A 13,120-nucleotide genomic window follows, 5' to 3' on the forward strand; every position below is an offset into this window, starting at 1 on the left:
GTTGCGCCCCTTAAGAAAACCATATTGATTTCGATGCACGATTTGCAAAATGATTTTTTGTAAACGGTTAGCTAGCAGTTTCGTGATCAGCTTAAGGCAGCAATTGAGCAACGTGATGGGTCGATAATCATTAACTGTTTCAGGGGCTCTGGTCTTAGGAATGAGAGTAATGTGACCATAGTTGAGGCTTTCCAGATTGAGAGTACCTTTATGGAATTCATCGCAAAGACGGTAGAAGTCATCTTTGATCACTGGCCAGCAAGCTTTGAGAAAAGCACCATTGAAACCGTCCGGGCCAGGTGCCCGGTCAGGAGGCATTTCTGTAACTACATCATCAATCTCTTTCGACGTGAAGGGTGTGGTGAGGCTGTCAAAATCCACGCTGTCACGTAGCAGCTGGGAAAGGTTGAATTTCATCTGAGGTGGTTTTCTTGTCCCGATTCGAGTTTTGAAAGCCTCAAATAAGAAAGACTCTTTTCCAGCATGGTCCTCCACGACGGTATCATCATTGATTTTCAAGCTGGAGATGAAGTTCTTACGATATCTTTCCGTGGCAACAGCTTGGAAGAATTTGGAATTCTCATCACCAAATTTAATCAAACAAATAGTGACCTCTTTTTCCAATAATCTTTTTGGTGATGAAGGAGTCTAAGTAGATGTTTCTTGAGAATGGACTGAAAGTTGCTGTCCTATCTTGTCAGCATGCGGCGATCAGTAATGTGGTCGATCTCAAGTAGAGCTTTGTTGGTGTTAGCAATGGCTGTCTTAAGCCTTGAGATTTTCTTGCTCCATTGACTAAGGGCATGTCTCAGATTTTCTTGTCAGCATGCGGCGATCAGCTATTTGAATGATTAGTGATTTACCTGAGAGTATAGGTGTCACAAGTATATTCATTAACTACCCTCGTACAACCTGCAAATTGATTATGGAATGAGCCTCTGACGGGAAATAGAAAACAAAAAACACAAAAGAATGGTAAGTAGCTGACATAGGAATGTAGGTACTGTCACTCTCTCCAACATGAAAGAAGAACAAAGAAATCTTATTTATATACAATTTTCCACTGTACACATCCCCAAAATCCAGAAAAAATGGATTGGAAGATATCCTAAATCGCAAGCCTAATGCTACAAATCACACTTCAACATTCACACTCACCTAAGATGAACCGAGCATGCCTATATGTGCTCCATTCGAATGCTTCAAGGGCTCCAACGCTAAACAAATAAAGATGAAAACGCACAAATCAGGCACAGATCAACTCACCACATTACCAATATAAGAAACAAACATCAACCACCCACCTCCACGGCGACCAGAGAGGAGAAGAGACGGGGCTACAGACGGCAATGCTTGCTCGTGGAGAAGAGGAGGGGCCGTTGTCCAAAAAGTTGAAGAAATCAAAATGGGGAGTTATTTCTAATTAGGTAAGAAAATGAACCAGTCTAGACCTTTTCAGCTATTTACCATGTTATTAGCGAGACCCAAACAAAGTTGACGGCTAATCTGGAACTACACTACAACATGCAAGGACAACAGATAAAAAGAACAATTCCATACCTAAACTCCTACCACTTGAGGACAAGGAAAAAAGCTAACCATGCAAAGGAACGAAAGGCCCTAGCTCCCAGACAAAACTGTCCTCCTCCATGACATACATGTTGGGGAACGTAGCAGAAATTCAAAATTTTCCTACGTGTCACCAAGATCTATCTATGGAGAGACCAGCAACGAGGGGAAGGAGAGTGCATCTACATACCCTTGTAGATTGCTAAGCGGAAGCGTTCAAGTGAACGGGGTTGATGGAGTCGTACTCGTCGTGATTCAAATCACCGATGATCAAGTGCCGAACGCACGACACCTCCGCGTTCAACACACGTACAGCCCGGTGACGTCTCCCACGCCTTGATCCAGCAAGGAGAGAGGGAGAGGTTGTGGAAGACTCCATCCAACAGCAGCACAACGGCGTGGTGGTGATGGAGGAGTGTGGCAATCCAGCAGGGCTTCGCCAAGCACCATGGGAGAGGAGGAGGAGGAGAGACAGGGCTGCACCAACGAGAGGAGAAGTTCTCATCTCTTATGGGCAGCCCCAGGCCTCTATTTATATAGGGGAGAAGGGGGCTGCGCCCCCTTTAGGGTTTCCCACCCCAAGGGGTGCGGCCAGCCCTAGATGGGACTTGGGGAGGCGGCCAAGAGGGGGAGAGGAGAGGGAGGCGCACCAATATGGGCCTTAAGGCCCATCTGGACTAGGGTTTGCCCCCTCCCACTCTCTCTTGCGCCTTGGACTCCTTGTGGGGGGCGCACCAGCCCTCCTAGGGGCTGGTCCCCTCCCACACTTGGCCCACGCAGCCTTCTGGGGCAGGTGGCCCCACTTGGTGGACCCCCGGGACCCTCCCGGTGGTCCCGGTACAATACCGATATCGCCCGAAACTTTTCCGGTGACCAAAACAGGACTTCCCATATATAAATCTTTACCTCCGGACCATTCCGGAACTCCTCGTGACGTCCGGGATCTCATCCGGGACTCCGAACAACATTCGGTAACCACATACAAGCTTCCTTTATAACCCTAGCATCATCGAACCTTAAGTGTGTAGACCCCACGGGTTCGGGAGACATGCAGACATGACCGAGACGTTCTCCGGTCAATAACCAACAGCGGGATCTGGATACCCATGTTGGCTCCCACATGTTCCACGATGATCTCATCGGATGAACCACGATGTCAAGGACTCAATCGATCCCGTATACAATTCCCTTTGTCTAGCGGTATTTTACTTGCCCGAGATTCGATCGTCGGTATACCGATACCTTGTTCAATCTCGTTACCGGCAAGTCTCTTTACTCGTTCCGTAACACATCATCCCGTGATCAACCCCTTGGTCACATTGTGCACATTATGATGATGTCCTACCGAGTGGGCCCAGAGATACCTCTCCGTTTACACGGAGTGACAAATCCCAGTCTCGACTCGTGCCAACCCAACAGACACTTTCGGAGATACCTGTAATGCACCTTTATAGCCACCCAGTTACGTTGTGACGTTTGGTACACCCAAAGCATTCCTACGGTATCCGGGAGTTGCACAATCTCATGGTCTAAGGAAAAGATACTTGACATTAGAAAAGCTTTAGCATACGAACTACACGATCTTTGTGCTAGGCTTATGTATTCTCCTAATGATGTGATCCCGTTATCAACGACATCCAATGTCCATAGCCAGGAAACCATGACTATCTGTTGATCACAACGAGCTAGTCAACTAGAGGCTCACTAGGGACATATTGTGGTCTATGTATTCACACGTGTATTACGATTTCCGGATAATACAGTTATAGCATGAATAAAAGACTATTATCATGAACAAAGAAATATAATAATAACACTTCTATTATTGCCTCTAGGGCATATTTCCAACAGTCTCCCACTTGCACTAGAGTCAATAATCTAGTTCACATCACCATGTGATTAACACTGACAGGTCACATCACCATGTGACCAACATCCAAAGAGTTTACTAGTGTCACTAAACTAGTTCACATCATCATGTGATCAAGACTCAATGAGATCTGGGGTTTGGTCATGTTCTGCTTGTGAGAGAGGTTTTAGTCAACGGGTCTGAACCTTTCAGATCCGTGTGTGCTTTACAAATCTCTATGTCATCTCCTAGATGTAGCTCCCACGTTCTATTTGGAGCTATTCCAAATAACTATTCTACTTGGAGCTATTCTAAATTGTTGCTCCATTATACGTATCCGGTATCTCTACTCAGAGCTATCCGGATAGGTGTTAAGCTTGCATCGACGTAACCCTTTACGACGAACTCTTTTACCACCTCCATAATCGAGAAAATTCCTTAGTCCACTAGTTACTAAGGATAACTTTGACCGCTGTCCTGTGATCCATTCATGGATCACTCTTGTACCCCTTGACTGACTCATGGCAAGGCACACTTCAGGTGCGGTACACAGCATAGCATACTGAAGAGCCTACGTCTTAAGCATAGGGGACGACCTTCATCCTTTCTCTCTATTCTGCCGTGGTCGAGCTTTAAGTCTTAACTTCGTACCTTACAACTCAGGCAAGAACTCCTTCTTTGACTGGTCCATCTTGAACACCTTCAAGATCATGTCAAGGTATGTGCTCATTTGAAAGTACCATTAAGCGTTTTGATCTATCCTTATAGATCTTGATGCTCAATGCTCAAACAGCTTAATCGAGGCTTTCCATTGAAAAACACTTTCAAAATAACCCTATATGCTTTCCAGAAATTCTACGTCATTTCTGATCAACAATATGTCAACAACATATACTCATCAGAAATTCTATAGTGCTCCCACTCACTTCTTTGGAAATACAAGTTTCTCATAAACTTTGTATATACCAAAATCTTTGATCATCATCAAAGCATACATTCCAACTCCGAGATGCTCACTCCAGTCCTTAGAAGGATCGCTGGTGCTAGCGTACCTTTTAGCATTCTTAGGATTGACAAAACTATTATGATTGTATCACATACAATCTTTCCTTACGAAAACTGGTAAGGAAACTCGTCTTGACATCCATCTGCCAGATTTCATAAATGCAGCTTATGCTAACATGATTCCGACGGACTTAAGCATCGCTACGAATGAGAAAATCTCATCGTAGTCAACTCCTTGAACTTGTGGAAAAACTTTTCGCCACAAGTCGAGCTTCATAGATGGTGACATTACCGTCCACGTCCGTCTTCTTCTTAAAGATCCATTTATCTTAATGGCTTGCCGATCACCGGGCAAGTCTACCAAAGTCCATGCTTTGTTCTGATACATGGATCCTATCTCGGATTTCATGGTTTCTAACCATTTGTCGGAATTTGGGCCCACCATTGCTTCTCCATAGCTCGTAGGTTCATTGTTGTCTAGCAACATGACCTTCAAGACAGGATTACTGTACCACTCTGAAGCAGTACACATCCTTGTCACCCTACGAGGTACGGTAGTGACTTGATCCAAAACTTCATGATCACTATCATAAGCTTCTACTTCAATTGGTGTAGGTGCCACAGGAACAACTTCCTATGCCCTGCTACACACTAGTTGAAGTGACGGTTCAATAACCTCATCAAGTCTCCACCATCCTCCCACTCAATTCTTTCGAGAGAAACTTTTCCTCGAGAAAGGACCCGATTCTAGAAACAATCCATATTGCTTTCGGATCTGAATTAGGAGGTATACCCAACTGTTTTGGGTGTCCTATGAAGATGCATTTTATCCGCTTTGGGTTCGAGCTTATCAATCCTGAAACTTTTTCACATAAGCGTCGCAGCCCCAAACCTTTAAGAAACGACAACTTAGGTTTCTCCAAACGGTGTCGTCTCAACGGAATTACGTGGTGCCCTATTTAAAGTGAATGTGGTTGTCTCTAATGCCTAACCCATGAACGATAGTGGTAATTCGATAAGAGACATCATGGTACGCACCATATCCAATAGGGTGCAACTATGATGTTCGGACACACCATCACACTATGGTGTTCCAGACGGTATTAATTGTGAAACAATTTCCACAATGTCTTAATTGTGTGCCAAAACTCGTGACTCAGATATTCATCTCTATGATCATATCATAGATATTTTTATCCTCTTATCACGACGATCTTCCAACTTCACACTGAAATTACTTGAACCTTTCAATAATTCAGACTCGTTATTCATCAAGTAAATATACTCAACATCTACTCAAATCATCTGTGAAGTAAGAACATAACGATATTCACTGCATGCCTCAGCACTCATTGGACTGCACACATCAAAATGTGTTACTTCCAACGAGTTGCTATCTTGTTCCACTTTACTAAAAGTGAGGCTTTTCAGTCATCTTGTCCATGTGGTATGATTTGCATATCTCAAGTGATTCAAAATCAAGTGAGTCCAAACGATCCATTTGCATGGAGTTTCTTCATGCATATATACCAATAGACATGGTTCGCATGTCTCAAACTTTTCAAAAATGAGTGAGTCCAAAGATCCATCAACATGGAGCTTCTTCATGCGTTTTATACCAATATGACTTACATGGCAGTGCCACAAGTAAGTGGTACTATCATTACTATCTTATATCTTTTGGCATGAAAATGTGTATCACTACGATCGAGATTCAATAAACCATTCAGGTTTAATACTAATCTTGATGGTAGAGGGAGCGTGCGATGTTTGATCACATCAAACTTGGAAACACTTCCAACACATATCGTCAGCTCACCTTTAGCTAGTCTCCGTTTATTCCGTAGCTCTTTTATTTCGAGTTACTAACACTTAGCAACCGAACCGGTATCTCATACCCTGGTGCTACTAGGAGTACTAGTAAAGTACATATTAACATAATGTATATCCAATATACTTCTATCGACCTTGCCAGCCTTCTCATCTACCAAGTATCTAGGGTAATTCCGCTCTAGTGACTATTCCCCTTATCACAGAAGCACTTAGTCTCGGGTTTGGGTTCAACCTTGGGTTTCTTCACTAGAGCAGCAGCTGATTTGCCGTTTCATGAAGTATCCCTTCTTGCCCTTGCCCTTCTTGAAACTAGTGGTTTCACCAACCATCAACAATTGATGCTCCTTCTTGATTTCTACTTTCACGGTGTCAAACATCGCGAGTACCTCAAGGATCACCATATCTATCCCTGATATATTATAGTTCATCATGAAGCTCTAGCAGCTTGGTGGCAATGTCTTTGGAGAAACATCACTATCTCATCTGGAAGATCAACTCCCACTCGATTCAAGTGATTGTTGCACTCAGATAATCTGAGCACAAGCTCAACAATTGAGCTTTTCTCCCTTAGTTTGCAGGCTAAGAAAATTGTCGGAGGTCTTATACCTCTTGACGTGGGCACGAGCCTGAAATCCCAATTTCAGCCCTCGAAACATCTCATATGTTCCGCGATGTTTCGAAAACGTCTTTGGTGCCTCTACTTAAACCATTTAATTGAACTATCACGTAGTTATCAAAACGTGTATGTCCGATGTTCGCAATATCGACAAACGACGTTGGGGTTCAGCACACTGAGCGGTGCATTAAGGACATAAGCTTTCTACTGATCGCATAATCGCTACTATCAACTTTCAACTATATTTTCTCTAGGAACATATCTAAACAGTGGAACTAAAGCGCGAGCTTACGACATAATTTGCAAAAGGTCTTTTGACTATGTTCAGGATAATTAAGTTCATCTTATGAACTCCCACTTAGATAGACATCCCTCTGGTCATCTAAGTGATCACATGATCCGAGTCAACTAGGCCGTGTCCGATCATCACGTGAGACGGACTAGTCATCATCGGTGAACATCTTCATGTTGATCGTATCTACTATACGACTCATGCTCGACCTTTCGGTCTCCGTGTTCCGAGGCCATGTCTGCACATGCTAGGCTCGTCAAGTTAACCCTAAGTGTTTTCGCTGTGTAAAACTGTCTTACACCCGTTGTATGTGAACGTAAGAATCCATCACACCCGATCATCACGTGGTGCTTAGAAGCGATGAACTGTAGCAACGGTGCACAGTTAGGGGAGAACACTTCTTGAAATTTTGTAAGGGATCATCTTATTTACTACCGTCGTCCTAAGTAAACAAGATGCATAAACATGATAAACATCACATGCAATCAAATAGAGTAGTGACATGATATGGCCAATATCATATAGCTCCTTTGATCTTCATCTTCGGGGCTCCATGATCATCTTGTCACCGGCATGACACCATGATCTCCATCATCATGATCTCCATCATCGTGTCTTCATGAAGTTGTCACGCCAATGACTACTTCTACTTCTATGACTAACGCGTTTAGCAATAAAGTAAAGTAGTTTACATGGCGTTCTTCAATGACACGCAGGTCATACAATAAATTAAGACAACTCCTATGGCTCCTGCCGGTTGTCATACTCATCGACATGCAAGTCGTGAATCCTATTACAAGAACATGATCAATCTCATACATCACATATCATTCATCACATTCTTCTTGGCCATATCACATCACATAGCAAACCCTGCAAAAACAAGTTAGACGTCCTCTAATTGTTGTTTGCATGTTTTACGTGGCTGCTATGGGTTTCTAGCAAGAACGTTTCTTACCTACGCAAAACCACAACGTGATATGCCAATTGCTATTTACCCTTCATAAGGACCCTTTTCATCGAATCCGTTCCGACTAAAGTGGGAGAGACTGGCACCCGCTAGCCACCTTATGCACCAAGTGCATGTCAATCGGTGGAACCTGTCTCACGTAAGAGTACGTGTAAGGTCGGTCCGGGCCGCTTCATCCCACAATACCGTCGAAACAAGATTGGACTAGTAACGGTAAGCATATTGAACAACATCAACGCCCACAACTACTTTGTGTTCTACTCGTGCAAAGAATCTACGCAATAGAGCTAGCTCATGATGCCACTGTTGGGGAACGTAGCAGAAATTCAAAATTTTCCTACGTGTCACCAAGATCTATCTATGGAGAGACCAGCAACGAGGGGAAGGAGAGTGCATCTACATACCCTTGTAGATTGCTAAGCGGAAGCGTTCAAGTGAACGGGGTTGATGGAGTCGTACTCGTCATGATTCAAATCACCGATGATCAAGTGCCGAACGCACGGCACCTCCGCGTTCAACACACGTACAGCCCGGTGACGTCTCCCACGCCTTGATCCAGCAAGGAGAGAGGGAGAGGTTGAGGAAGACTCCATCCAACAGCAGCACAACGGCGTGGTGGTGATGGAGGAGTGTGGCAATCCAGCAGGGCTTCGCCAAGCACCATGGGAGAGGAGGAGGAGGAGAGACAGGGCTGCACCAACGAGAGGAGAAGTTCTCATCTCTTATGGGCAGCCCCAGGCCTCTATTTATATAGGGGAGAAGGGGGCTGCGCCCCCTTTAGGGTTTCCCACCCCAAGGGGTGCGGCCAGCCCTAGATGGGACTTGGGGAGGCGGCCAAGAGGGGGAGAGGAGAGGGAGGCGCACCAATATGGGCCTTAAGGCCCATCTGGACTAGGGTTTGCCCCCTCCCACTCTCTCTTGCGCCTTGGACTCCTTGTGGGGGGCGCACCAGCCCTCCTAGGGGCTGGTCCCCTCCCACACTTGGCCCACGCAGCCTTCTGGGGCAGGTGGCCCCACTTGGTGGACCCCCGGGACCCTCCCGGTGGTCCCGGTACAATACCGATATCGCCCGAAACTTTTCCGGTGACCAAAACAGGACTTCCCATATATAAATCTTTACCTCCGGACCATTCCGGAACTCCTCGTGACGTCCGGGTTCTCATCCGGGACTCCGAACAACATTCGGTAACCACATACAAGCTTCCTTTATAACCCTAGCGTCATCGAACCTTAAGTGTGTAGACCCTACGGGTTCGGGAGACATGCAGACATGACCGAGACGTTCTCCGGTCAATAACCAACAGCGGGATCTGGATACCCATGTTGGCTCCCACATGTTCCACGATGATCTCATCGGATGAACCACGATGTCAAGGACTCAATCGATCCCGTATACAATTCCCTTTGTCTAGCGGTATTTTACTTGCCCGAGATTCGATCGTCGGTATACCGATACCTTGTTCAATCTCGTTACCGGCAAGTCTCTTTACTCGTTCCGTAACACATCATCCCGTGATCAACCCCTTGGTCACATTGTGCACATTATGATGATGTCCTACCGAGTGGGCCCAGAGATACCTCTCCGTTTACACGGAGTGACAAATCCCAGTCTCGATTCGTGCCAACCCAACAGACACTTTCGGAGATACCTGTAATGCACCTTTATAGCCACCCAGTTACGTTGTGACGTTTGGTACACCCAAAGCATTCCTACGGTATCCGGGAGTTGCACAATCTCATGGTCTAAGGAAAAGATACTTGACATTAGAAAAGCTTTAGCATACGAACTACACGATCTTTGTGCTAGGCTTAGGATTGGGTCTTGTCCATCACATCATTCTCCTAATGATGTGATCCCATTATCAACGACATCCAATGTCCATAGCCAGGAAACCATGACTATCTGTTGATCACAACGAGCTAGTCAACTAGAGGCTCACTAGGGACATATTGTGGTCTATGTATTCACACATGTATTACGATTTCCGGATAATACAGTTATAGCATGAATAAAAGACTATTATCATGAAGAAAGAAATATAATAATAACACTTTTATTATTGCCTCTAGGGCATATTTCCAACAATACAAAAGGCTAGGTACCCAACAAAGCAAGAAAGACAACACAATTTTCCTTCGATGGAATCTAGCTAAACATCAGCATCTCCTCAAGAGGAAGGCTCAGATTCCACCTTTATAGAAGACAAGCAAAATCCAGATCACTATGTAATGTTGTTATTGTTTGCTTTGGTAGAACACAACAAGGAGCTTTTTATTCAGTATTTTGCTAGCTGCTTGCCCCCTGCTTGAAATGCGTACAGAAGGGGCCATGGATACATTACAGAAAGAGAGAGAGCATTAGGGGGGTTACCTAGCCCACAACCAAAGGCCCAGGGGCATCCAAACTTGTCCGCTCCAGCAAAGGTCAACTCCATCAGAGGAGAGGAGTGGCAGGCAGGGGAAGCTGACGCCGATGAGGAGCCTACCCAGCCTACCTGCTTGAGGAACAAACCAAGCTCATGGCCATCTGTGAGAGGGGGAAGAGCAGTGAGAAGGGGAAGAGCAAATCAAACCAAAGATGGGTCCCCACCTTGACCTTGAGGAGGAGCAGCGCCGGCACTATAGTCAGAGCAGCGGCGTCCGTACCGAGCAGAAGCAAGGAAGTAGTCGAGCAGGAGCAGATGTGGATTCTTCACCTTCTTCTCATACGGGAACGGCTGCTCGTCGGGGAGCTCCTGGTCTTCGGGGTGCGCGGAGGCTAGTGTCGGTGTCAAAACCGACAGATCTCGGGTAGGGGGTCCCGAACTGTGCGTCTGAGGATTCATGGAACAAGGGACAAGTGGGACACAATGTTTACCCAGGTTCGGGCCCTATTAATGGAGGTAAAACCCTATGTCCTGCTTGATTGTATTTGATGAGTATAGGGATTACAAGACTTGATCTACCTCAAGATCGTAATGGCTAAACCCTAGCTATCTAGCCTATGAGAATTATGATAGCCTCTACGGACTAAACCCTCCGGTTTATATACACATCGGAGGGATCTAGGGTTGTACAGAGTTGGTTGGTAGAGGAAGGAAATAACATATCCGGACACCAAACTTGCCTTCCATGCATACAGGAGTCCTATCCGGACACGGGGGAAAGTCTTCTACTTGTATCTTCACGGCCCATCAGTCCGGCCCATATTAAACGGTCCGGACACCGGAGGACGGATGTCTACTACGCAACTTTATTCTTGTAGACTCGTGTTGGGCCTCCAAGCGCAGAGTTCTGTAGGACAGTAGCAATTTTCCCTCAAGTGGATGACCTAAGGTTTATCAATCCATGGGAGGTGTAGGATGAAGATGGTCTCTCTCAAACAACCCTGCAACCAAATACAAGAAATCTCTTGTGTCCCCAACACACCCAATACAATGGCAAATTGTATAGGTGCACTAGTTTGGCGAAGAGATGGTGATAGAAGTGTAATATTGATGGTAGAAATATATTTTTATAATCTGAATAAATAAAAACAGCAAGGTAGCAAATAGTAAACGGGCACAAAATCGGTATCGCAATGCTTGAAAATGAGGTCTAGGGTCCGTACTTTCACTAGTGCAACCTCTCAACAATGCTAATATAATTGGATCATATAACCGTCCCTCAACATGCAATGAAGAATCACTCCAAAGTTCCTATCTAGCGGAGAACATAAGACGGAATTGTTTGTAGGGTACGAAACCACCTCAAAGCTATTCTTTCCGATCAATCTATCCTAGAGTTCGTACTAAAATAACACAAAGCTATTCTTTCCGATCGATCCAACCAAGAGTTCGTACTAAAATAACACCAAAGCAAATTCATATTCATAATACTCAATCCAACACAAAGAACTTCAAAGAGTGCCCCAAGATTTCTACCGGAGAAACAAAAGACAAGAACGTGCATCAACCCCTATGCATAGATTACCCCAATGTCACCTCGGGAATCCGCGAGTTGAGTGCCAAAACATATATCAAGTGAATCAATATGATACCCCATTGTCACCACGAGTATTAATATGGAAGACATATATCAAGTGCTCTCAAATCCATAAAAGTATTCAATCCGATAACAACGAAATCTCAAAGGGAAAAACTCAATTCATCACAACAAGATAGAGAGGGGGAAACACCATATGATCCGACTATATTAACAAAGCCTGCAATACATCAAGATCGTGACATCTCAAGAACACGAGAGAGAGAGAGAGAGATTAAACACATAGCTACTGGTACAAACCCTCGGCCCCGAGGGTGGACTATTCCCTCATCATCGTGGTGGCCGCCGGGATGATGAAGATGGCCACCGGTGATGACTCCCCCCTCTGGCAGGGTGCCGGAACAGGGTATAGATTGGTTTTCGATGGCTATAGAGGCTTGCGGCGGCGGAAGTTCTGATCTAGGTTAACCCCGAGGGTTTTTGGAATATTTGTGAATTTATAGGGTAAAGAGGGGGTGCAGGAGGCCACCGAGGTGGGCACAACCCACCTGGGCGCGCCTGGGCCCCCAGGCGCGCCCTGGTGGGTTGTGCCCCCCTCGGGGCACCCCCAGGTGCTGCTCTGGCCCACTGGTGGTCTTCTGGTCCATAAAAAATCCACAAAAAGTTTCGCGGTGTTTGGACTCCGTTTGATATTGATTTCCTGTGATGTAAAAAACATGCAAAAACACAACAACTGGCACTTGGCACTATGTCAATAGGTTAGTCCAAAAATGATATAAAATGACTATAAAATGATTATAAAAAATCCAACAATGATAATATAACAACATGGAACAATCAAAAATTATAGGTATGTTGGAGACGTATCAAGGACCCCTAATCCAGGACTCGCTCAGTAGCCCCTGAACCAGTCTTCGATGACGATGTGTTCAGCACGCGGATTATCTTCAGCATTGCAAGGTGGGTTCCTTCTCCTGAATATTTTAGGATAACTCTCTGCATAGAAGAACTGTATCCGGCTCT

This window comes from Triticum dicoccoides, chromosome 5B (genome assembly GCF_002162155.2).
Source record: "Triticum dicoccoides isolate Atlit2015 ecotype Zavitan chromosome 5B, WEW_v2.0, whole genome shotgun sequence".
In the NCBI taxonomy this organism is placed as follows: Eukaryota; Viridiplantae; Streptophyta; class Magnoliopsida; order Poales; family Poaceae; genus Triticum; species Triticum dicoccoides.